General features: G+C 57.5%; 34 non-coding genes across 34 annotated transcripts; all 34 read right to left on the bottom strand.

The window, feature by feature from the left end:
* Nucleotides 1-264: 264 nt before the first annotated feature.
* LOC149849840 (5S ribosomal RNA) lies at nt 265-383 on the bottom strand. Its single transcript, XR_016434719.1, has one exon. It is a non-coding gene; the product is annotated as a 5S ribosomal RNA (ribosomal RNA).
* A 423-nt stretch (nt 384-806) lies between these two features.
* LOC149849839 (5S ribosomal RNA) lies at nt 807-925 on the bottom strand. The gene has a single exon (XR_016426211.1). It is a non-coding gene; the product is annotated as a 5S ribosomal RNA (ribosomal RNA).
* Nucleotides 926-1348: 423 nt separating this feature from the next.
* On the bottom strand, nt 1349-1467 carry LOC149849838 (5S ribosomal RNA). The gene has a single exon (XR_016434714.1). It is a non-coding gene; the product is annotated as a 5S ribosomal RNA (ribosomal RNA).
* Nucleotides 1468-1889: 422 nt separating this feature from the next.
* On the bottom strand, nt 1890-2008 carry LOC149849837 (5S ribosomal RNA). The gene has a single exon (XR_016434712.1). It is a non-coding gene; the product is annotated as a 5S ribosomal RNA (ribosomal RNA).
* A 423-nt stretch (nt 2009-2431) lies between these two features.
* LOC149849836 (5S ribosomal RNA) lies at nt 2432-2550 on the bottom strand. The gene has a single exon (XR_016434710.1). It is a non-coding gene; the product is annotated as a 5S ribosomal RNA (ribosomal RNA).
* A 423-nt stretch (nt 2551-2973) lies between these two features.
* Nucleotides 2974-3092, bottom strand: LOC149849835 (5S ribosomal RNA). Its single transcript, XR_016426185.1, has one exon. It is a non-coding gene; the product is annotated as a 5S ribosomal RNA (ribosomal RNA).
* Nucleotides 3093-3515: 423 nt separating this feature from the next.
* On the bottom strand, nt 3516-3634 carry LOC149849834 (5S ribosomal RNA). Its single transcript, XR_016436042.1, has one exon. It is a non-coding gene; the product is annotated as a 5S ribosomal RNA (ribosomal RNA).
* A 410-nt stretch (nt 3635-4044) lies between these two features.
* LOC149849833 (5S ribosomal RNA) lies at nt 4045-4163 on the bottom strand. Its single transcript, XR_016434708.1, has one exon. It is a non-coding gene; the product is annotated as a 5S ribosomal RNA (ribosomal RNA).
* A 423-nt stretch (nt 4164-4586) lies between these two features.
* Nucleotides 4587-4705, bottom strand: LOC149849832 (5S ribosomal RNA). The gene has a single exon (XR_016436844.1). It is a non-coding gene; the product is annotated as a 5S ribosomal RNA (ribosomal RNA).
* Nucleotides 4706-5115: 410 nt separating this feature from the next.
* Nucleotides 5116-5234, bottom strand: LOC149849831 (5S ribosomal RNA). The gene has a single exon (XR_016434707.1). It is a non-coding gene; the product is annotated as a 5S ribosomal RNA (ribosomal RNA).
* A 422-nt stretch (nt 5235-5656) lies between these two features.
* On the bottom strand, nt 5657-5775 carry LOC149849830 (5S ribosomal RNA). The gene has a single exon (XR_016434705.1). It is a non-coding gene; the product is annotated as a 5S ribosomal RNA (ribosomal RNA).
* Nucleotides 5776-6198: 423 nt separating this feature from the next.
* Nucleotides 6199-6317, bottom strand: LOC149849829 (5S ribosomal RNA). The gene has a single exon (XR_016434704.1). It is a non-coding gene; the product is annotated as a 5S ribosomal RNA (ribosomal RNA).
* Nucleotides 6318-6740: 423 nt separating this feature from the next.
* Nucleotides 6741-6859, bottom strand: LOC149849828 (5S ribosomal RNA). Its single transcript, XR_016426166.1, has one exon. It is a non-coding gene; the product is annotated as a 5S ribosomal RNA (ribosomal RNA).
* Nucleotides 6860-7282: 423 nt separating this feature from the next.
* Nucleotides 7283-7401, bottom strand: LOC149849827 (5S ribosomal RNA). The gene has a single exon (XR_016434703.1). It is a non-coding gene; the product is annotated as a 5S ribosomal RNA (ribosomal RNA).
* Nucleotides 7402-7824: 423 nt separating this feature from the next.
* Nucleotides 7825-7943, bottom strand: LOC149849826 (5S ribosomal RNA). The gene has a single exon (XR_016436833.1). It is a non-coding gene; the product is annotated as a 5S ribosomal RNA (ribosomal RNA).
* A 410-nt stretch (nt 7944-8353) lies between these two features.
* On the bottom strand, nt 8354-8472 carry LOC149849825 (5S ribosomal RNA). The gene has a single exon (XR_016426004.1). It is a non-coding gene; the product is annotated as a 5S ribosomal RNA (ribosomal RNA).
* A 410-nt stretch (nt 8473-8882) lies between these two features.
* Nucleotides 8883-9001, bottom strand: LOC149849824 (5S ribosomal RNA). The gene has a single exon (XR_016434702.1). It is a non-coding gene; the product is annotated as a 5S ribosomal RNA (ribosomal RNA).
* A 423-nt stretch (nt 9002-9424) lies between these two features.
* Nucleotides 9425-9543, bottom strand: LOC149849823 (5S ribosomal RNA). Its single transcript, XR_016427249.1, has one exon. It is a non-coding gene; the product is annotated as a 5S ribosomal RNA (ribosomal RNA).
* Nucleotides 9544-9966: 423 nt separating this feature from the next.
* On the bottom strand, nt 9967-10085 carry LOC149849822 (5S ribosomal RNA). Its single transcript, XR_016434444.1, has one exon. It is a non-coding gene; the product is annotated as a 5S ribosomal RNA (ribosomal RNA).
* Nucleotides 10086-10507: 422 nt separating this feature from the next.
* LOC149849821 (5S ribosomal RNA) lies at nt 10508-10626 on the bottom strand. The gene has a single exon (XR_016436031.1). It is a non-coding gene; the product is annotated as a 5S ribosomal RNA (ribosomal RNA).
* Nucleotides 10627-11036: 410 nt separating this feature from the next.
* Nucleotides 11037-11155, bottom strand: LOC149849820 (5S ribosomal RNA). Its single transcript, XR_016434701.1, has one exon. It is a non-coding gene; the product is annotated as a 5S ribosomal RNA (ribosomal RNA).
* Nucleotides 11156-11578: 423 nt separating this feature from the next.
* Nucleotides 11579-11697, bottom strand: LOC149849819 (5S ribosomal RNA). The gene has a single exon (XR_016436822.1). It is a non-coding gene; the product is annotated as a 5S ribosomal RNA (ribosomal RNA).
* Nucleotides 11698-12107: 410 nt separating this feature from the next.
* On the bottom strand, nt 12108-12226 carry LOC149849818 (5S ribosomal RNA). Its single transcript, XR_016434698.1, has one exon. It is a non-coding gene; the product is annotated as a 5S ribosomal RNA (ribosomal RNA).
* Nucleotides 12227-12649: 423 nt separating this feature from the next.
* Nucleotides 12650-12768, bottom strand: LOC149849817 (5S ribosomal RNA). The gene has a single exon (XR_016426334.1). It is a non-coding gene; the product is annotated as a 5S ribosomal RNA (ribosomal RNA).
* Nucleotides 12769-13191: 423 nt separating this feature from the next.
* LOC149849816 (5S ribosomal RNA) lies at nt 13192-13310 on the bottom strand. The gene has a single exon (XR_016426148.1). It is a non-coding gene; the product is annotated as a 5S ribosomal RNA (ribosomal RNA).
* Nucleotides 13311-13732: 422 nt separating this feature from the next.
* LOC149849815 (5S ribosomal RNA) lies at nt 13733-13851 on the bottom strand. Its single transcript, XR_016436020.1, has one exon. It is a non-coding gene; the product is annotated as a 5S ribosomal RNA (ribosomal RNA).
* Nucleotides 13852-14261: 410 nt separating this feature from the next.
* Nucleotides 14262-14380, bottom strand: LOC149849814 (5S ribosomal RNA). Its single transcript, XR_016434697.1, has one exon. It is a non-coding gene; the product is annotated as a 5S ribosomal RNA (ribosomal RNA).
* A 423-nt stretch (nt 14381-14803) lies between these two features.
* On the bottom strand, nt 14804-14922 carry LOC149849813 (5S ribosomal RNA). The gene has a single exon (XR_016436811.1). It is a non-coding gene; the product is annotated as a 5S ribosomal RNA (ribosomal RNA).
* Nucleotides 14923-15332: 410 nt separating this feature from the next.
* Nucleotides 15333-15451, bottom strand: LOC149849812 (5S ribosomal RNA). The gene has a single exon (XR_016434696.1). It is a non-coding gene; the product is annotated as a 5S ribosomal RNA (ribosomal RNA).
* Nucleotides 15452-15873: 422 nt separating this feature from the next.
* LOC149849811 (5S ribosomal RNA) lies at nt 15874-15992 on the bottom strand. Its single transcript, XR_016434695.1, has one exon. It is a non-coding gene; the product is annotated as a 5S ribosomal RNA (ribosomal RNA).
* A 423-nt stretch (nt 15993-16415) lies between these two features.
* LOC149849810 (5S ribosomal RNA) lies at nt 16416-16534 on the bottom strand. Its single transcript, XR_016434693.1, has one exon. It is a non-coding gene; the product is annotated as a 5S ribosomal RNA (ribosomal RNA).
* A 410-nt stretch (nt 16535-16944) lies between these two features.
* LOC149849809 (5S ribosomal RNA) lies at nt 16945-17063 on the bottom strand. Its single transcript, XR_016434690.1, has one exon. It is a non-coding gene; the product is annotated as a 5S ribosomal RNA (ribosomal RNA).
* A 423-nt stretch (nt 17064-17486) lies between these two features.
* LOC149849808 (5S ribosomal RNA) lies at nt 17487-17605 on the bottom strand. The gene has a single exon (XR_016436800.1). It is a non-coding gene; the product is annotated as a 5S ribosomal RNA (ribosomal RNA).
* Nucleotides 17606-18015: 410 nt separating this feature from the next.
* On the bottom strand, nt 18016-18134 carry LOC149849807 (5S ribosomal RNA). The gene has a single exon (XR_016434689.1). It is a non-coding gene; the product is annotated as a 5S ribosomal RNA (ribosomal RNA).
* Between the last annotated feature and the right edge of the window lie 216 nt (nt 18135-18350).

Here is an 18350-nt window from a genome sequence, read left to right as displayed (position 1 = left end):
CACGTCGTAGCCAGCGGAACGTGCTTTCCGTGGGCAGGAAAATCGCCGAATTTCGACATCGGCGTGCCAAGTTACGGTCCGGCGAGCCGGAACTGCTGCGTTTGTCGCACGCCGCGGCTCGTGTCGGGTGCCGGCGCTGCGGCGCGCAAGGCGAGGGTGAAAGGGAAGCAGAAGACCTCGATGGATCAGATACGGTGTGTTGCGGGAAGTGAAAAGAAGGTCGGAGGTTGGTGCCGACGACAAAAAAGCGCCGAAGGCAAAAAGAGAGTGCAACACGAGGACTTCCCAGGAGGTCACCCATCCCAGTACTACTCTCGCCCAAGCACGCTTAACTTCAGAGTTCTGATGGGATCCGGTGCTTTAGTGCTAGTGTGATCGCACCCGTTACATGTTGCGCGAAAAAATGCTCTTATGCCTCACGCGGGAGCCGTGGGGGCCGCAACGTACGAACCGACTAGCCGTCATAAAAACGGCCCCGAAAAACGCCCGAAATGAGCTTAAACGGCATCCGAAACGGTCCCGAACCGACTTCGTCTGTTCGCCACGTCGTAGCCAGCGGAACGAGCTTTCCGTGGCCACGAAAATCGCCGAATTCCGACATCGGTGTGCCAAGTTACATTCCAGAGAGCCGGAACTGCTGCTTTTGTCGCACGCCGCGGCTCGTGTCGGGTGCGGGCGCTGCGGCGCGCAAGGCGAGGGTGAAAGGGAAGCAGAAGACCTTGATGGATCAGATACGGTGTGTTGCGGTAAGTGAAAAGAAGGTCGAAGGTTGGTGCCGACGACAAAAAAGCGCCGAAGGTAAATAGAGAGTGCAACACGAGGACTTCCCAGGAGGTCACCCATTCCAGTACTACTCTCGCCCAAGCACGCTTAACTTCGGAGTTCTGATGGGATCCGGTGCTTTAGTGCTGGTATGATCGCACCCGTTACATGTTGCGCGAAAAAATGCTCTTATGCCTCACGCGGGAGCCGTGGGGGCCGCAACGCACGAACCGACTAGCCGTCATAGAAACGGCCGCGAAAAACGCCCGAAACGAGCTTAAACGGCATCCGAAACGGTCCCGAACCGACTTTGTCTGTTCGCCACGTCGTAGCCAGCGGAACGAGCTTTCCGTGGCCACGAAAATCGCCGAATTCCGACATCGGCGTGCCAAGTTACGGTCCGGCGACCCGGAACTGCTGCGTTTGTCGCACGCCGCGGCTCGTGTCGGGTGCCGGCGCTGCGGCGCGCAAGGCGAGGGTGAAAGGGAAGCAGAAGACCTCGATGGATCAGATACGGTGTGTTGCGGGAAGTGAAAAGAAGGTCGGAGGTTGGTGCCGACGACAAAAAAGCGCCGAAGGCAAAAAGAGAGTGCAACACGAGGACTTCCCAGGAGGTCACCCATCCCAGTACTACTCTCGCCCAAGCACGCTTAACTTCAGAGTTCTGATGGGATCCGGTGCTTTAGTGCTAGTGTGATCGCACCCGTTACATGTTGCGCGAAAAAATGCTCTTATGCCTCACGCGGGAGCCGTGGGGGCCGCAACGTACGAACCGACTAGCCGTCATAAAAACGGCCCCGAAAAACGCCCGAAATGAGCTTAAACGGCATCCGAAACGGTCCCGAACCGACTTCGTCTGTTCGCCACGTCGTAGCCAGCGGAACGAGCTTTCCGTGGCCACGAAAATCGCCGAATTCCGACATCGGTGTGCCAAGTTACAGTCCGGAGAGCCGAAACTGCTGCTTTTGTCGCACGCCGCGGCTCGTGTCGGGTGCGGGCGCTGCGGCGCGCAAGGCGAGGGTGAAAGGGAAGCAGAAGACCTCGATGGATCAGATACGGTGTGTTGCGGTAAGTGAAAAGAAGGTCGGAGGTTGGTGCCGACGACAAAAAGCGCCGAAGGCAAAAAGAGAGTGCAACACGAGGACTTCCCAGGAGGTCACCCATCCCAGTACTACTCTCGCCCAAGCACGCTTAACTTCAGAGTTCTGATGGGATCCGGTGCTTTAGTGCTAGTGTGATCGCACCCGTTACATGTTGCGCGAAAAAATGCTCTTATGCCTCACGCGGGAGCCGTGGGGGCCGCAACGCACGAACCGACTAGCCGTCATAAAAACGGCCCCGAAAAACGCCCGAAATGAGCTTAAACGGCATCCGAAACGGTCCCGAACCGACTTCGTCTGTTCGTCACGTCGTAGCCAGCGGAACGTGCTTTCCGTGGGCAGGAAAATCGCCGAATTTCGACATCGGCGTGCCAAGTTACGGTCCGGCGAGCCGGAACTGCTGCGTTTGTCGCACGCCGTGGCTCGTGTCGGGTGCCGGCGCTGCGGCGCGCAAGGCGAGGGTGAAAGGGAAGCAGAAGACCTCGATGGATCAGATACGGTGTGTTGCGGGAAGTGAAAAGAAGGTCGGAGGTTGGTGCCGACGACAAAAAAGCGCCGAAGGCAAAAAGAGAGTGCAACACGAGGACTTCCCAGGAGGTCACCCATCCCAGTACTACTCTCGCCCAAGCACGCTTAACTTCAGAGTTCTGATGGGATCCGGTGCTTTAGTGCTAGTGTGATCGCACCCGTTACATGTTGCGCGAAAAAATGCTCTTATGCCTCACGCGGGAGCCGTGGGGGCCGCAACGTACGAACCGACTAGCCGTCATAAAAACGGCCCCGAAAAACGCCCGAAATGAGCTTAAACGGCATCCGAAACGGTCCCGAACCGACTTCGTCTGTTCGCCACGTCGTAGCCAGCGGAACGAGCTTTCCGTGGCCACGAAAATCGCCGAATTCCGACATCGGTGTGCCAAGTTACAGTCCAGAGAGCCGGAACTGCTGCTTTTGTCGCACGCCGCGGCTCGTGTCGGGTGCGGGCGCTGCGGCGCGCAAGGCGAGGGTGAAAGGGAAGCAGAAGACCTTGATGGATCAGATACGGTGTGTTGCGGTAAGTGAAAAGAAGGTCGGAGGTTGGTGCCGACGACAAAAAAGCGCCGAAGGTAAATAGAGAGTGCAACACGAGGACTTCCCAGGAGGTCACCCATTCCAGTACTACTCTCGCCCAAGCACGCTTAACTTCGGAGTTCTGATGGGATCCGGTGCTTTAGTGCTGGTATGATCGCACCCGTTACATGTTGCGCGAAAAAATGCTCTTATGCCTCACGCGGGAGCCGTGGGGGCCGCAACGCACGAACCGACTAGCCGTCATAGAAATGGCCCCGAAAAACGCCCGAAACGAGCTTAAACGGCATCCGAAACGGTCCCGAACCGACTTCGTCTGTTCGTCACGTCGTAGCCAGCGGAACGTGCTTTCCGTGGCCAGGAAAATCGCCGAATTTCGACATCGGCGTGCCAAGTTACGGTCCGGCGAGCCGGAACTGCTGCGTTTGTCGCACGCCGCGGCTCGTGTCGGGTGCCGGCGCTGCGGCGCGCAAGGCGAGGGTGAAAGGGAAGCAGAAGACCTCGATGGATCAGATACGGTGTGTTGCGGGAAGTGAAAAGAAGGTCGGAGGTTGGTGCCGACGACAAAAAAGCGCCGAAGGCAAAAAGAGAGTGCAACACAAGGACTTCTCAGGAGGTCACCCATCCCAGTACTACTCTTGCTCAAGCACGCTTAACTTCAGAGTTCTGATGGGATCCGGTGCTTTAGTGCTGGTATGATCGCACCCGTTACATGTTGCGCGAAAAAATGCTCTTATGCCTCACGCGGGCGCCGTGGGGGCCGCAACGCACAAACCGACTAGCCGTCATAGAAACGCCCGAAATGAGCTTAAACGGCATCTGAAACGGTCCCGAACCGACTTCGTCTGTTCGTCACGTCGTAGCCAGCGGAACGAGCTTTCCGTGGCCAGGAAAATCGCCGAATTTCGACATCGGCGTGCCAAGTTACGGTCCGGCGAGCCGGAACTGCTGCGTTTGTCGCACGCCGCGGCTCGTGTCGGGTGCCGGCGCTGCGGCGTGCAAGGCGAGGGTGAAAGGGAAGCAGAAGACCTCGATGGATCAGATACGGTGTGTTGCGGGAAGTGAAAAGAAGGTCGGAGGTTGGTGCCGACGACAAAAAAGCGCCGAAGGCAAAAAGAGAGTGCAACACGAGGACTTCCCAGGAGGTCACCCATCCCAGTACTACTCTCGCCCAAGCACGCTTAACTTCAGAGTTCTGATGGGATCCGGTGCTTTAGTGCTAGTGTGATCGCACCCGTTACATGTTGCGCGAAAAAATGCTCTTATGCCTCACGCGGGAGCCGTGGGGGCCGCAACGCACGAACCGACTAGCCGTCATAAAAACGGCCCCGAAAAACGCCCGAAATGAGCTTAAACGGCATCCGAAACGGTCCCGAACCGACGTCGTCTGTTCGTCACGTCGTAGCCAGCGGAACGTGCTTTCCGTGGGCAGGAAAATCGCCGAATTTCGACATCGGCGTGCCAAGTTACGGTCCGGCGAGCCGGAACTGCTGCGTTTGTCGCACGCCGCGGCTCGTGTCGGGTGCCGGCGCTGCGGCGCGCAAGGCGAGGGTGAAAGGGAAGCAGAAGACCTCGATGGATCAGATACGGTGTGTTGCGGGAAGTGAAAAGAAGGTCGGAGGTTGGTGCCGACGACAAAAAAGCGCCGAAGGCAAAAAGAGAGTGCAACACAAGGACTTCCCAGGAGGTCACCCATCCCAGTACTACTCTCGCTCAAGCACGCTTAACTTCAGAGTTCTGATGGGATCCGGTGCTTTAGTGCTGGTATGATCGCACCCGTTACATGTTGCGCGAAAAAATGCTCTTATGCCTCACGCGGGAGCCGTGGGGGCCGCAACGCACAAACCGACTAGTCATCATAGAAACGCCCGAAATGATCTTAAACGGCATCTAAAACGGTCCCGAACCGACTTCGTCTGTTCGTCACGTCGTAGCCAGCGGAACGAGCTTTCCGTGGCCAGGAAAATCGCCGAATTTCGACATCGGCGTGCCAAGTTACGGTCTGGCGAGCCGGAACTGCTGCGTTTGTCGCACGCCGCGGCTCGTGTCGGGTGCCGGCGCTGCGGCGCGCAAGGCGAGGGTGAAAGGGAAGCAGAAGACCTCGATGGATCAGATACGGTGTGTTGCGGGAAGTGAAAAGAAGGTCGGAGGTTGGTGCCGACGACAAAAAAGCGCCGAAGGCAAAAAGAGAGTGCAACACGAGGACTTCCCAGGAGGTCACCCATCCCAGTACTACTCTCGCCCAAGCACGCTTAACTTCAGAGTTCTGATGGGATCCGGTGCTTTAGTGCTAGTGTGATCGCACCCGTTACATGTTGCGCCAAAAAATGCTCTTATGCCTCACGCGGGAGCCGTGGGGGCCGCAACGCACGAACCGACTAGCCGTCATAAAAACAGCCCCGAAAAACGCCCGAAATGAGCTTAAACGGCATCCGAAACGGTCCTGAACCGACTTCGTCTGTTCGCCACGTCGTAGCCAGCGGAACGAGCTTTCCGTGGCCACGAAAATCGCCGAATTCCGACATCGGTGTGCCAAGTTACAGTCCGGAGAGCCGGAACTGCTGCTTTTGTCGCACGCCGCGGCTCGTGTCGGGTGCGGGCGCTGCGGCGCGCAAGGCGAGGGTGAAAGGGAAGCAGAAGACCTCGATGGATCAGATACGGTGTGTTGCGGTAAGTGAAAAGAAGGTCGGAGGTTGGTGCCGACGACAAAAAGCGCCGAAGGCAAAAAGAGAGTGCAACACGAGGACTTCCCAGGAGGTCACCCATCCCAGTACTACTCTCGCCCAAGCACGCTTAACTTCAGAGTTCTGATGGGATCCGGTGCTTTAGTGCTAGTGTGATCGCACCCGTTACATGTTGCGCGAAAAAATGCTCTTATGCCTCACGCGGGAGCCGTGGGGGCCGCAACGCACGAACCGACTAGCCGTCATAAAAACGGCCCCGAAAAACGCCCGAAATGAGCTTAAACGGCATCCGAAACGGTCCCGAACCGACTTTGTCTGTTCGTCACGTCGTAGCGAGCGGAACGTGCTTTCCGTGGGCAGGAAAATCGCCGAATTTCGACATCGGCGTGCCAAGTTACGGTCCGGCGAGCCGGAACTGCTGCGTTTGTCGCACGCCGCGGCTCGTGTCGGGTGTCGGCGCTGCGGCGCGCAAGGCGAGGGTGAAAGGGAAGCAGAAGACCTCGATGGATCAGATACGGTGTGTTGCGGGAAGTGAAAAGAAGGTCGGAGGTTGGTGCCGACGACAAAAAAGCGCCGAAGGCAAAAAGAGAGTGCAACACGAGGACTTCCCAGGAGGTCACCCATCCCAGTACTACTCTCGCCCAAGCACGCTTAACTTCAGAGTTCTGATGGGATCCGGTGCTTTAGTGCTAGTGTGATCGCACCCGTTACATGTTGCGCGAAAAAATGCTCTTATGCCTCACGCGGGAGCCGTGGGGGCCGCAACGTACGAACCGACTAGCCGTCATAAAAACGGCCCCGAAAAACGCCCGAAATGAGCTTAAACGGCATCCGAAACGGTCCCGAACCGACTTCGTCTGTTCGCCACGTCGTAGCCAGCGGAACGAGCTTTCCGTGGCCACGAAAATCGCCGAATTCCGACATCGGTGTGCCAAGTTACAGTCCAGAGAGCCGGAACTGCTGCTTTTGTCGCACGCCGCGGCTCGTGTCGGGTGCGGGCGCTGCGGCGCGCAAGGCGAGGGTGAAAGGGAAGCAGAAGACCTTGATGGATCAGATACGGTGTGTTGCGGTAAGTGAAAAGAAGGTCGGAGGTTGGTGCCGACGACAAAAAAGCGCCGAAGGTAAATAGAGAGTGCAACACGAGGACTTCCCAGGAGGTCACCCATTCCAGTACTACTCTCGCCCAAGCACGCTTAACTTCGGAGTTCTGATGGGATCCGGTGCTTTAGTGCTGGTATGATCGCACCCGTTACATGTTGCGCGAAAAAATGCTCTTATGCCTCACGCGGGAGCCGTGGGGGCCGCAACGCACGAACCGACTAGCCGTCATAGAAACGGCCCCGAAAAACGCCCGAAACGAGCTTAAACGGCATCCGAAACGGTCCCGAACCGACTTCGTCTGTTCGCCACGTCGTAGCCAGCGGAACGAGCTTTCCGTGGCCACGAAAATCGCCGAATTCCGACATCGGCGTGCCAAGTTACGGTCCGGCGACCCGGAACTGCTGCGTTTGTCGCACGCCGCGGCTCGTGTCGGGTGCCGGCGCTGCGGCGCGCAAGGCGAGGGTGAAAGGGAAGCAGAAGACCTCGATGGATCAGATACGGTGTGTTGCGGGAAGTGAAAAGAAGTTCGGAGGTTGGTGCCGACGACAAAAAAGCGCCGAAGGCAAAAAGAGAGTGCAACACGAGGACTTCCCAGGAGGTCACCCATCCCAGTACTACTCTCGCCCAAGCACGCTTAACTTCAGAGTTCTGATGGGATCCGGTGCTTTAGTGCTAGTGTGATCGCACCCGTTACATGTTGCGCGAAAAAATGCTCTTATGCCTCACGCGGGAGCCGTGGGGGCCGCAACGCACGAACCGACTAGCCGTCATAAAAACGGCCCCGAAAAACGCCCGAAATGAGCTTAAACGGCATCCGAAACGGTCCCGAACCGACGTCGTCTGTTCGTCACGTCGTAGCCAGCGGAACGTGCTTTCCGTGGGCAGGAAAATCGCCGAATTTCGACATCGGCGTGCCAAGTTACGGTCCGGCGAGCCGGAACTGCTGCGTTTGTCGCACGCCGCGGCTCGTGTCGGGTGCCGGCGCTGCGGCGCGCAAGGCGAGGGTGAAAGGGAAGCAGAAGACCTCGATGGATCAGATACGGTGTGTTGCGGGAAGTGAAAAGAAGGTCGGAGGTTGGTGCCGACGACAAAAAAGCGCCGAAGGCAAAAAGAGAGTGCAACACAAGGACTTCCCAGGAGGTCACCCATCCCAGTACTACTCTCGCTCAAGCACGCTTAACTTCAGAGTTCTGATGGGATCCGGTGCTTTAGTGCTGGTATGATCGCACCCGTTACATGTTGCGCGAAAAAATGCTCTTATGCCTCACGCGGGAGCCGTGGGGGCCGCAACGCACAAACCGACTAGTCATCATAGAAACGCCCGAAATGATCTTAAACGGCATCTAAAACGGTCCCGAACCGACTTCGTCTGTTCGTCACGTCGTAGCCAGCGGAACGAGCTTTCCGTGGCCAGGAAAATCGCCGAATTTCGACATCGGCGTGCCAAGTTACGGTCTGGCGAGCCGGAACTGCTGCGTTTGTCGCACGCCGCGGCTCGTGTCGGGTGCCGGCGCTGCGGCGCGCAAGGCGAGGGTGAAAGGGAAGCAGAAGACCTCGATGGATCAGATACGGTGTGTTGCGGGAAGTGAAAAGAAGGTCGGAGGTTGGTGCCGACGACAAAAAAGCGCCGAAGGCAAAAAGAGAGTGCAACACGAGGACTTCCAAGGAGGTCACCCATCCCAGTACTACTCTCGCCCAAGCACGCTTAACTTCAGAGTTCTGATGGGATCCGGTGCTTTAGTGCTAGTGTGATCGCACCCGTTACATGTTGCGCCAAAAAATGCTCTTATGCCTCACGCGGGCGCCGTGGGGGCCGCAACGCACGAACCGACTAGCCGTCATAGAAACGCCCGAAATGAGCTTAAACGGCATCTGAAACGGTCCCGAACCGACTTCGTCTGTTCGTCACGTCGTAGCCAGCGGAACGAGCTTTCCGTGGCCAGGAAAATCGCCGAATTTCGACATCGGCGTGCCAAGTTACGGTCCGGCGAGCCGGAACTGCTGCGTTTGTCGCACACCGCGGCTCGTGTCGGGTGCCGGCGCTGCGGCGTGCAAGGCGAGGGTGAAAGTGAAGCAGAAGACCTCGATGGATCAGATACGGTGTGTTGCGGGAAGTGAAAAGAAGGTCGGAGGTTGGTGCCGACGACAAAAAAGCGCCGAAGGCAAAAAGAGAGTGCAACACGAGGACTTCCCAGGAGGTCACCCATCCCAGTACTACTCTCGCCCAAGCACGCTTAACTTCAGAGTTCTGATGGGATCCGGTGCTTTAGTGCTAGTGTGATCGCACCCGTTACATGTTGCGCGAAAAAATGCTCTTATGCCTCACGCGGGAGCCGTGGGGGCCGCAACGCACGAACCGACTAGCCGTCATAAAAACAGCCCCGAAAAACGCCCGAAATGAGCTTAAACGGCATCCGAAACGGTCCCGAACCGACTTCGTCTGTTCGTCACGTCGTAGCCAGCGGAACGTGCTTTCCGTGGGCAGGAAAATCGCCGAATTTCGACATCGGCGTGCCAAGTTACGGTCCGGCGAGCCGGAACTGCTGCGTTTGTCGCACGCCGCGGCTCGTGTCGGGTGCCGGCGCTGCGGCGCGCAAGGCGAGGGTGAAAGGGAAGCAGAAGACCTCGATGGATCAGATACGGTGTGTTGCGGGAAGTGAAAAGAAGGTCGGAGGTTGGTGCCGACGACAAAAAAGCGCCGAAGGCAAAAAGAGAGTGCAACACAAGGACTTCCCAGGAGGTCACCCATCCCAGTACTACTCTCGCCCAAGCACGCTTAACTTCAGAGTTCTGATGGGATCCGGTGCTTTAGTGCTGGTATGATCGCACCCGTTACATGTTGCGCGAAAAAATGCTCTTATGCCTCACGCGGGAGCCGTGGGGGCCGCAACGTACGAACCGACTAGCCGTCATAAAAACGGCCCCGAAAAACGCCCGAAATGAGCTTAAACGGCATCCGAAACGGTCCCGAACCGACTTCGTCTGTTCGCCACGTCGTAGCCAGCGGAACGAGCTTTCCGTGGCCACGAAAATCGCCGAATTCCGACATCGGTGTGCCAAGTTACAGTCCAGAGAGCCGGAACTGCTGCTTTTGTCGCACGCCGCGGCTCGTGTCGGGTGCGGGCGCTGCGGCGCGCAAGGCGAGGGTGAAAGGGAAGCAGAAGACCTTGATGGATCAGATACGGTGTGTTGCGGTAAGTGAAAAGAAGGTCGGAGGTTGGTGCCGACGACAAAAAAGCGCCGAAGGTAAATAGAGAGTGCAACACGAGGACTTCCCAGGAGGTCACCCATTCCAGTACTACTCTCGCCCAAGCACGCTTAACTTCGGAGTTCTGATGGGATACGGTGCTTTAGTGCTGGTATGATCGCACCCGTTACATGTTGCGCGAAAAAATGCTCTTATGCCTCACGCGGAAGCCGTGGGGGCCGCAACGCACAAACCGACTAGCCGTCATAGAAACGCCCCGAAAAACGCCCGAAACGAGCTTAAACGGCATCTGAAACGGTCCCGAACCGACTTCGTCTGTTCGTCACGTCGTAGCCAGCGGAACGTGCTTTCCGTGGCCAGGAAAATCGCCGAATTTCGACATCGGCGTGCCAAGTTACGGTCCGGCGAGCCGGAACTGCTGCGTTTGTCGCACGCCGCGGCTCGTGTCGGGTGCCGGCGCTGCGGCGCGCAAGGCGAGGGTGAAAGGGAAGCAGAAGACCTCGATGGATCAGATACGGTGTGTTGCGGGAAGTGAAAAGAAGGTCGGAGGTTGGTGCCGACGACAAAAAAGCGCCGAAGGCAAAAAGAGAGTGCAACACAAGGACTTCTCAGGAGGTCACCCATCCCAGTACTACTCTTGCTCAAGCACGCTTAACTTCAGAGTTCTGATGGGATCCGGTGCTTTAGTGCTGGTATGATCGCACCCGTTACATGTTGCGCGAAAAAATGCTCTTATGCCTCACGCGGGCGCCGTGGGGGCCGCAACGCACAAACCGACTAGCCGTCATAGAAACGCCCGAAATGAGCTTAAACGGCATCTGAAACGGTCCCGAACCGACTTCGTCTGTTCGTCACGTCGTAGCCAGCGGAACGAGCTTTCCGTGGCCAGGAAAATCGCCGAATTTCGACATCGGCGTGCCAAGTTACGGTCCGGCGAGCCGGAACTGCTGCGTTTGTCGCACGCCGCGGCTCGTGTCGGGTGCCGGCGCTGCGGCGTGCAAGGCGAGGGTGAAAGGGAAGCAGAAGACCTCGATGGATCAGATACGGTGTGTTGCGGGAAGTGAAAAGAAGGTCGGAGGTTGGTGCCGACGACAAAAAAGCGCCGAAGGCAAAAAGAGAGTGCAACACGAGGACTTCCCAGGAGGTCACCCATCCCAGTACTACTCTCGCCCAAGCACGCTTAACTTCAGAGTTCTGATGGGATCCGGTGCTTTAGTGCTAGTGTGATCGCACCCGTTACATGTTGCGCGAAAAAATGCTCTTATGCCTCACGCGGGAGCCGTGGGGGCCGCAACGCACGAACCGACTAGCCGTCATAAAAACGGCCCCGAAAAACGCCCGAAATGAGCTTAAACGGCATCCGAAACGGTCCCGAACCGACGTCGTCTGTTCGTCACGTCGTAGCCAGCGGAACGTGCTTTCCGTGGGCAGGAAAATCGCCGAATTTCGACATCGGCGTGCCAAGTTACGGTCCGGCGAGCCGGAACTGCTGCGTTTGTCGCACGCCGCGGCTCGTGTCGGGTGCCGGCGCTGCGGCGCGCAAGGCGAGGGTGAAAGGGAAGCAGAAGACCTCGATGGATCAGATACGGTGTGTTGCGGGAAGTGAAAAGAAGGTCGGAGGTTGGTGCCGACGACAAAAAAGCGCCGAAGGCAAAAAGAGAGTGCAACACAAGGACTTCCCAGGAGGTCACCCATCCCAGTACTACTCTCGCTCAAGCACGCTTAACTTCAGAGTTCTGATGGGATCCGGTGCTTTAGTGCTGGTATGATCGCACCCGTTACATGTTGCGCGAAAAAATGCTCTTATGCCTCACGCGGGAGCCGTGGGGGCCGCAACGCACAAACCGACTAGTCATCATAGAAACGCCCGAAATGATCTTAAACGGCATCTAAAACGGTCCCGAACCGACTTCGTCTGTTCGTCACGTCGTAGCCAGCGGAACGAGCTTTCCGTGGCCAGGAAAATCGCCGAATTTCGACATCGGCGTGCCAAGTTACGGTCTGGCGAGCCGGAACTGCTGCGTTTGTCGCACGCCGCGGCTCGTGTCGGGTGCCGGCGCTGCGGCGCGCAAGGCGAGGGTGAAAGGGAAGCAGAAGACCTCGATGGATCAGATACGGTGTGTTGCGGGAAGTGAAAAGAAGGTCGGAGGTTGGTGCCGACGACAAAAAAGCGCCGAAGGCAAAAAGAGAGTGCAACACGAGGACTTCCCAGGAGGTCACCCATCCCAGTACTACTCTCGCCCAAGCACGCTTAACTTCAGAGTTCTGATGGGATCCGGTGCTTTAGTGCTAGTGTGATCGCACCCGTTACATGTTGCGCCAAAAAATGCTCTTATGCCTCACGCGGGAGCCGTGGGGGCCGCAACGCACGAACCGACTAGCCGTCATAAAAACGGCCCCGAAAAACGCCCGAAATGAGCTTAAACGGCATCCGAAACGGTCCCGAACCGACTTCGTCTGTTCGTCACGTCGTAGCCAGCGGAACGTGCTTTCCGTGGGCAGGAAAATCGCCGAATTTCGACATCGGCGTGCCAAGTTACGGTCCGGCGAGCCGGAACTGCTGCGTTTGTCGCACGCCGCGGCTCGTGTCGGGTGCCGGCGCTGCGGCGCGCAAGGCGAGGGTGAAAGGGAAGCAGAAGACCTCGATGGATCAGATACGGTGTGTTGCGGGAAGTGAAAAGAAGGTCGGAGGTTGGTGCCGACGACAAAAAAGCGCCGAAGGCAAAAAGAGAGTGCAACACGAGGACTTCCCAGGAGGTCACCCATCCCAGTACTACTCTCGCCCAAGCACGCTAAACTTCAGAGTTCTGATGGGATCCGGTGCTTTAGTGCTAGTGTGATCGCACCCGTTACATGTTGCGCGAAAAAATGCTCTTATGCCTCACGCGGGAGTCGTGGGGGCCGCAACGTACGAACCGACTAGCCGTCATAAAAACGGCCCCGAAAAACGCCCGAAATGAGCTTAAACGGCATCCGAAACGGTCCCGAACCGACTTCGTCTGTTCGCCACGTCGTAGCCAGCGGAACGAGCTTTCCGTGGCCACGAAAATCGCCGAATTCCGACATCGGTGTGCCAAGTTACAGTCCAGAGAGCCGGAACTGCTGCTTTTGTCGCACGCCGCGGCTCGTGTCGGGTGCGGGCGCTGCGGCGCGCAAGGCGAGGGTGAAAGGGAAGCAGAAGACCTTGATGGATCAGATACGGTGTGTTGCGGTAAGTGAAAAGAAGGTCGGAGGTTGGTGCCGACGACAAAAAAGCGCCGAAGGTAAATAGAGAGTGCAACACGAGGACTTCCCAGGAGGTCACCCATTCCAGTACTACTCTCGCCCAAGCACGCTTAACTTCGGAGTTCTGATGGGATCCGGTGCTTTAGTGCTGGTATGATCGCACCCGTTACATGTTGCGCGAAAAAATGCTCTTATGCCTCACGCGGAAGCCGTGGGGGCCGCAACGCACAAACCGACTAGCCGTCATAGAAACGCCCCGAAAAACACCCGAAACGAGCTTAAACGGCATCTGAAACGGTCCCGAACCGACTTCGTCTGTTCGTCACGTCGTAGCCAGCGGAACGTGCTTTCCGTGGCCAGGAAAATCGCCGAATTTCGACATCGGCGTGCCAAGTTACGGTCCGGCGAGCCGGAACTGCTGCGTTTGTCGCACGCCGCGGCTCGTGTCGGGTGCCGGCGCTGCGGCGCGCAAGGCGAGGGTGAAAGGGAAGCAGAAGACCTCGATGGATCAGATACGGTGTGTTGCGGGAAGTGAAAAGAAGGTCGGAGGTTGGTGCCGACGACAAAAAAGCGCCGAAGGCAAAAAGAGAGTGCAACACAAGGACTTCTCAGGAGGTCACCCATCCCAGTACTACTCTTGCTCAAGCACGCTTAACTTCAGAGTTCTGATGGGATCCGGTGCTTTAGTGCTGGTATGATCGCACCCGTTACATGTTGCGCGAAAAAATGCTCTTATGCCTCACGCGGGCGCCGTGGGGGCCGCAACGCACAAACCGACTAGCCGTCATAGAAACGCCCGAAATGAGCTTAAACGGCATCTGAAACGGTCCCGAACCGACTTCGTCTGTTCGTCACGTCGTAGCCAGCGGAACGAGCTTTCCGTGGCCAGGAAAATCGCCGAATTTCGACATCGGCGTGCCAAGTTACGGTCCGGCGAGCCGGAACTGCTGCGTTTGTCGCACGCCGCGGCTCGTGTCGGGTGCCGGCGCTGCGGCGTGCAAGGCGAGGGTGAAAGGGAAGCAGAAGACCTCGATGGATCAGATACGGTGTGTTGCGGGAAGTGAAAAGAAGGTCGGAGGTTGGTGCCGACGACAAAAAAGCGCCGAAGGCAAAAAGAGAGTGCAACACGAGGACTTCCCAGGAGGTCACCCATCCCAGTACTACTCTCGCCCAAGCACGCTTAACTTCAGAGTTCTGATGGGATCCGGTGCTTTAGTGCTAGTGTGATCGCACCCGTTACATGTTGCGCGAAAAAATGCTCTTATGCCTCACGCGGGAGCCGTGGGGGCCGCAACGCACGAACCGACTAGCCGTCATAAAAACGGCCCCGAAAAACGCCCGAAATGAGCTTAAACGGCATCCGAAACGGTCCCGAACCGACGTCGTCTGTTCGTCACGTCGTAGCCAGCGGAACGTGCTTTCCGTGGGCAGGAAAATCGCCGAATTTCGACATCGGCGTGCCAAGTTACGGTCCGGCGAGCCGGAACTGCTGCGTTTGTCGCACGCCGCGGCTCGTGTCGGGTGCCGGCGCTGCGGCGCGCAAGGCGAGGGTGAAAGGGAAGCAGAAGACCTCGATGGATCAGATACGGTGTGTTGCGGGAAGTGAAAAGAAGGTCGGAGGTTGGTGCCGACGACAAAAAAGCGCCGAAGGCAAAAAGAGAGTGCAACACAAGGACTTCCCAGGAGGTCACCCATCCCAGTACTACTCTCGCTCAAGCACGCTTAACTTCAGAGTTCTGATGGGATCCGGTGCTTTAGTGCTGGTATGATCGCACCCGTTACATGTTGCGCGAAAAAATGCTCTTATGCCTCACGCGGGAGCCGTGGGGGCCGCAACGCACAAACCGACTAGTCATCATAGAAACGCCCGAAATGATCTTAAACGGCATCTAAAACGGTCCCGAACCGACTTCGTCTGTTCGTCACGTCGTAGCCAGCGGAACGAGCTTTCCGTGGCCAGGAAAATCGCCGAATTTCGACATCGGCGTGCCAAGTTACGGTCTGGCGAGCCGGAACTGCTGCGTTTGTCGCACGCCGCGGCTCGTGTCGGGTGCCGGCGCTGCGGCGCGCAAGGCGAGGGTGAAAGGGAAGCAGAAGACCTCGATGGATCAGATACGGTGTGTTGCGGGAAGTGAAAAGAAGGTCGGAGGTTGGTGCCGACGACAAAAAAGCGCCGAAGGCAAAAAGAGAGTGCAACACGAGGACTTCCCAGGAGGTCACCCATCCCAGTACTACTCTCGCCCAAGCACGCTTAACTTCAGAGTTCTGATGGGATCCGGTGCTTTAGTGCTAGTGTGATCGCACCCGTTACATGTTGCGCGAAAAAATGCTCTTATGCCTCACGCGGGAGCCGTGGGGGCCGCAACGCACGAACCGACTAGCCGTCATAAAAACAGCCCCGAAAAACGCCCGAAATGAGCTTAAACGGCATCCGAAACGGTCCTGAACCGACTTCGTCTGTTCGCCACGTCGTAGCCAGCGGAACGAGCTTTCCGTGGCCACGAAAATCGCCGAATTCCGACATCGGTGTGCCAAGTTACAGTCCGGAGAGCCGGAACTGCTGCTTTTGTCGCACGCCGCGGCTCGTGTCGGGTGCGGGCGCTGCGGCGCGCAAGGCGAGGGTGAAAGGGAAGCAGAAGACCTCGATGGATCAGATACGGTGTGTTGCGGTAAGTGAAAAGAAGGTCGGAGGTTGGTGCCGACGACAAAAAGCGCCGAAGGCAAAAAGAGAGTGCAACACGAGGACTTCCCAGGAGGTCACCCATCCCAGTACTACTCTCGCCCAAGCACGCTTAACTTCAGAGTTCTGATGGGATCCGGTGCTTTAGTGCTAGTGTGATCGCACCCGTTACATGTTGCGCGAAAAAATGCTCTTATGCCTCACGCGGGAGCCGTGGGGGCCGCAACGCACGAACCGACTAGCCGTCATAAAAACGGCCCCGAAAAACGCCCGAAACGAGCTTAAACGGCATCCGAAACGGTCCCGAACCGACTTCGTCTGTTCGTCACGTCGTAGCGAGCGGAACGTGCTTTCCGTGGGCAGGAAAATCGCCGAATTTCGACATCGGCGTGCCAAGTTACGGTCCGGCGAGCCGGAACTGCTGCGTTTGTCGCACGCCGCGGCTCGTGTCGGGTGTCGGCGCTGCGGCGCGCAAGGCGAGGGTGAAAGGGAAGCAGAAGACCTCGATGGATCAGATACGGTGTATTGCGGGAAGTGAAAAGAAGGTCGGAGGTTGGTGCCGACGACAAAAAAGCGCCGAAGGCAAAAAGAGAGTGCAACACGAGGACTTCCCAGGAGGTCACCCATCCCAGTACTACTCTCGCCCAAGCACGCTTAACTTCAGAGTTCTGATGGGATCCGGTGCTTTAGTGCTAGTGTGATCGCACCCGTTACATGTTGCGCGAAAAAATGCTCTTATGCCTCACGCGGGCGCCGTGGGGGCCGCAACGCACAAACCGACTAGCCGTCATAGAAACGCCCGAAATGAGCTTAAACGGCATCTGAAACGGTCCCGAACCGACTTCGTCTGTTCGTCACGTCGTAGCCAGCGGAACGAGCTTTCCGTGGCCAGGAAAATCGCCGAATTTCGACATCGGCGTGCCAAGTTACGGTCCGGCGAGCCGGAACTGCTGCGTTTGTCGCACGCCGCGGCTCGTGTCGGGTGCCGGCGCTGCGGCGTGCAAGGCGAGGGTGAAAGGGAAGCAGAAGACCTCGATGGATCAGATACGGTGTGTTGCGGGAAGTGAAAAGAAGGTCGGAGGTTGGTGCCGACGACAAAAAAGCGCCGAAGGCAAAAAGAGAGTGCAACACGAGGACTTCCCAGGAGGTCACCCATCCCAGTACTACTCTCGCCCAAGCACGCTTAACTTCAGAGTTCTGATGGGATCCGGTGCTTTAGTGCTAGTGTGATCGCACCCGTTACATGTTGCGCGAAAAAATGCTCTTATGCCTCACGCGGGAGCCGTGGGGGCCGCAACGCACGAACCGACTAGCCGTCATAAAAACGGCCCCGAAAAACGCCCGAAATGAGCTTAAACGGCATCCGAAACGGTCCCGAACCGACGTCGTCTGTTCGTCACGTCGTAGCCAGCGGAACGTGCTTTCCGTGGGCAGGAAAATCGCCGAATTTCGACATCGGCGTGCCAAGTTACGGTCCGGCGAGCCGGAACTGCTGCGTTTGTCGCACGCCGCGGCTCGTGTCGGGTGCCGGCGCTGCGGCGCGCAAGGCGAGGGTGAAAGGGAAGCAGAAGACCTCGATGGATCAGATACGGTGTGTTGCGGGAAGTGAAAAGAAGGTCGGAGGTTGGTGCCGACGACAAAAAAGCGCCGAAGGCAAAAAGAGAGTGCAACACAAGGACTTCCCAGGAGGTCACCCATCCCAGTACTACTCTCGCTCAAGCACGCTTAACTTCAGAGTTCTGATGGGATCCGGTGCTTTAGTGCTGGTATGATCGCACCCGTTACATGTTGCGCGAAAAAATGCTCTTATGCCTCACGCGGGAGCCGTGGGGGCCGCAACGCACAAACCGACTAGTCATCATAGAAACGCCCGAAATGATCTTAAACGGCATCTAAAACGGTCCCGAACCGACTTCGTCTGTTCGTCACGTCGTAGCCAGCGGAACGAGCTTTCCGTGGCCAGGAAAATCGCCGAATTTCGACATCGGCGTGCCAAGTTACGGTCTGGCGAGCCGGAACTGCTGCGTTTGTCGCACGCCGCGGCTCGTGTCGGGTGCCGGAGCTGCGGCGCGCAAGGCGAGGGTGAAAGGGAAGCAGAAGACCTCGATGGATCAGATACGGTGTGTTGCGGGAAGTGAAAAGAAGGTCGGAGGTTGGTGCCGACGACAAAAAAGCGCCGAAGGCAAAAAGAGAGTGCAACACGAGGACTTCCCAGGAGGTCACCCATCCCAGTACTACTCTCGCCCAAGCACGCTTAACTTCAGAGTTCTGATGGGATCCGGTGCTTTAGTGCTAGTGTGATCGCACCCGTTACATGTTGCGCGAAAAAATGCTCTTATGCCTCACGCGGGCGCCGTGGGGGCCGCAACGCACAAACCGACTAGCCGTCATAGAAACGCCCGAAATGAGCTTAAACGGCATCTGAAACGGTCCCGAACCGACTTCGTCTGTTCGTCACGTCGTAGCCAGCGGAACGAGCTTTCCGTGGCCAGGAAAATCGCCGAATTTCGACATCGGCGTGCCAA

Source organism: Nuphar pumila, chromosome 1 (assembly GCF_984573655.1).
Source record: "Nuphar pumila chromosome 1, dmNupPumi1.hap1.1, whole genome shotgun sequence".
Lineage (NCBI taxonomy): Eukaryota > Viridiplantae > Streptophyta > Magnoliopsida > Nymphaeales > Nymphaeaceae > Nuphar > Nuphar pumila.
The sequence above is the reverse complement of the archived record's forward strand: the minus strand, read 5'-3'. Positions and strand labels throughout refer to the sequence as shown.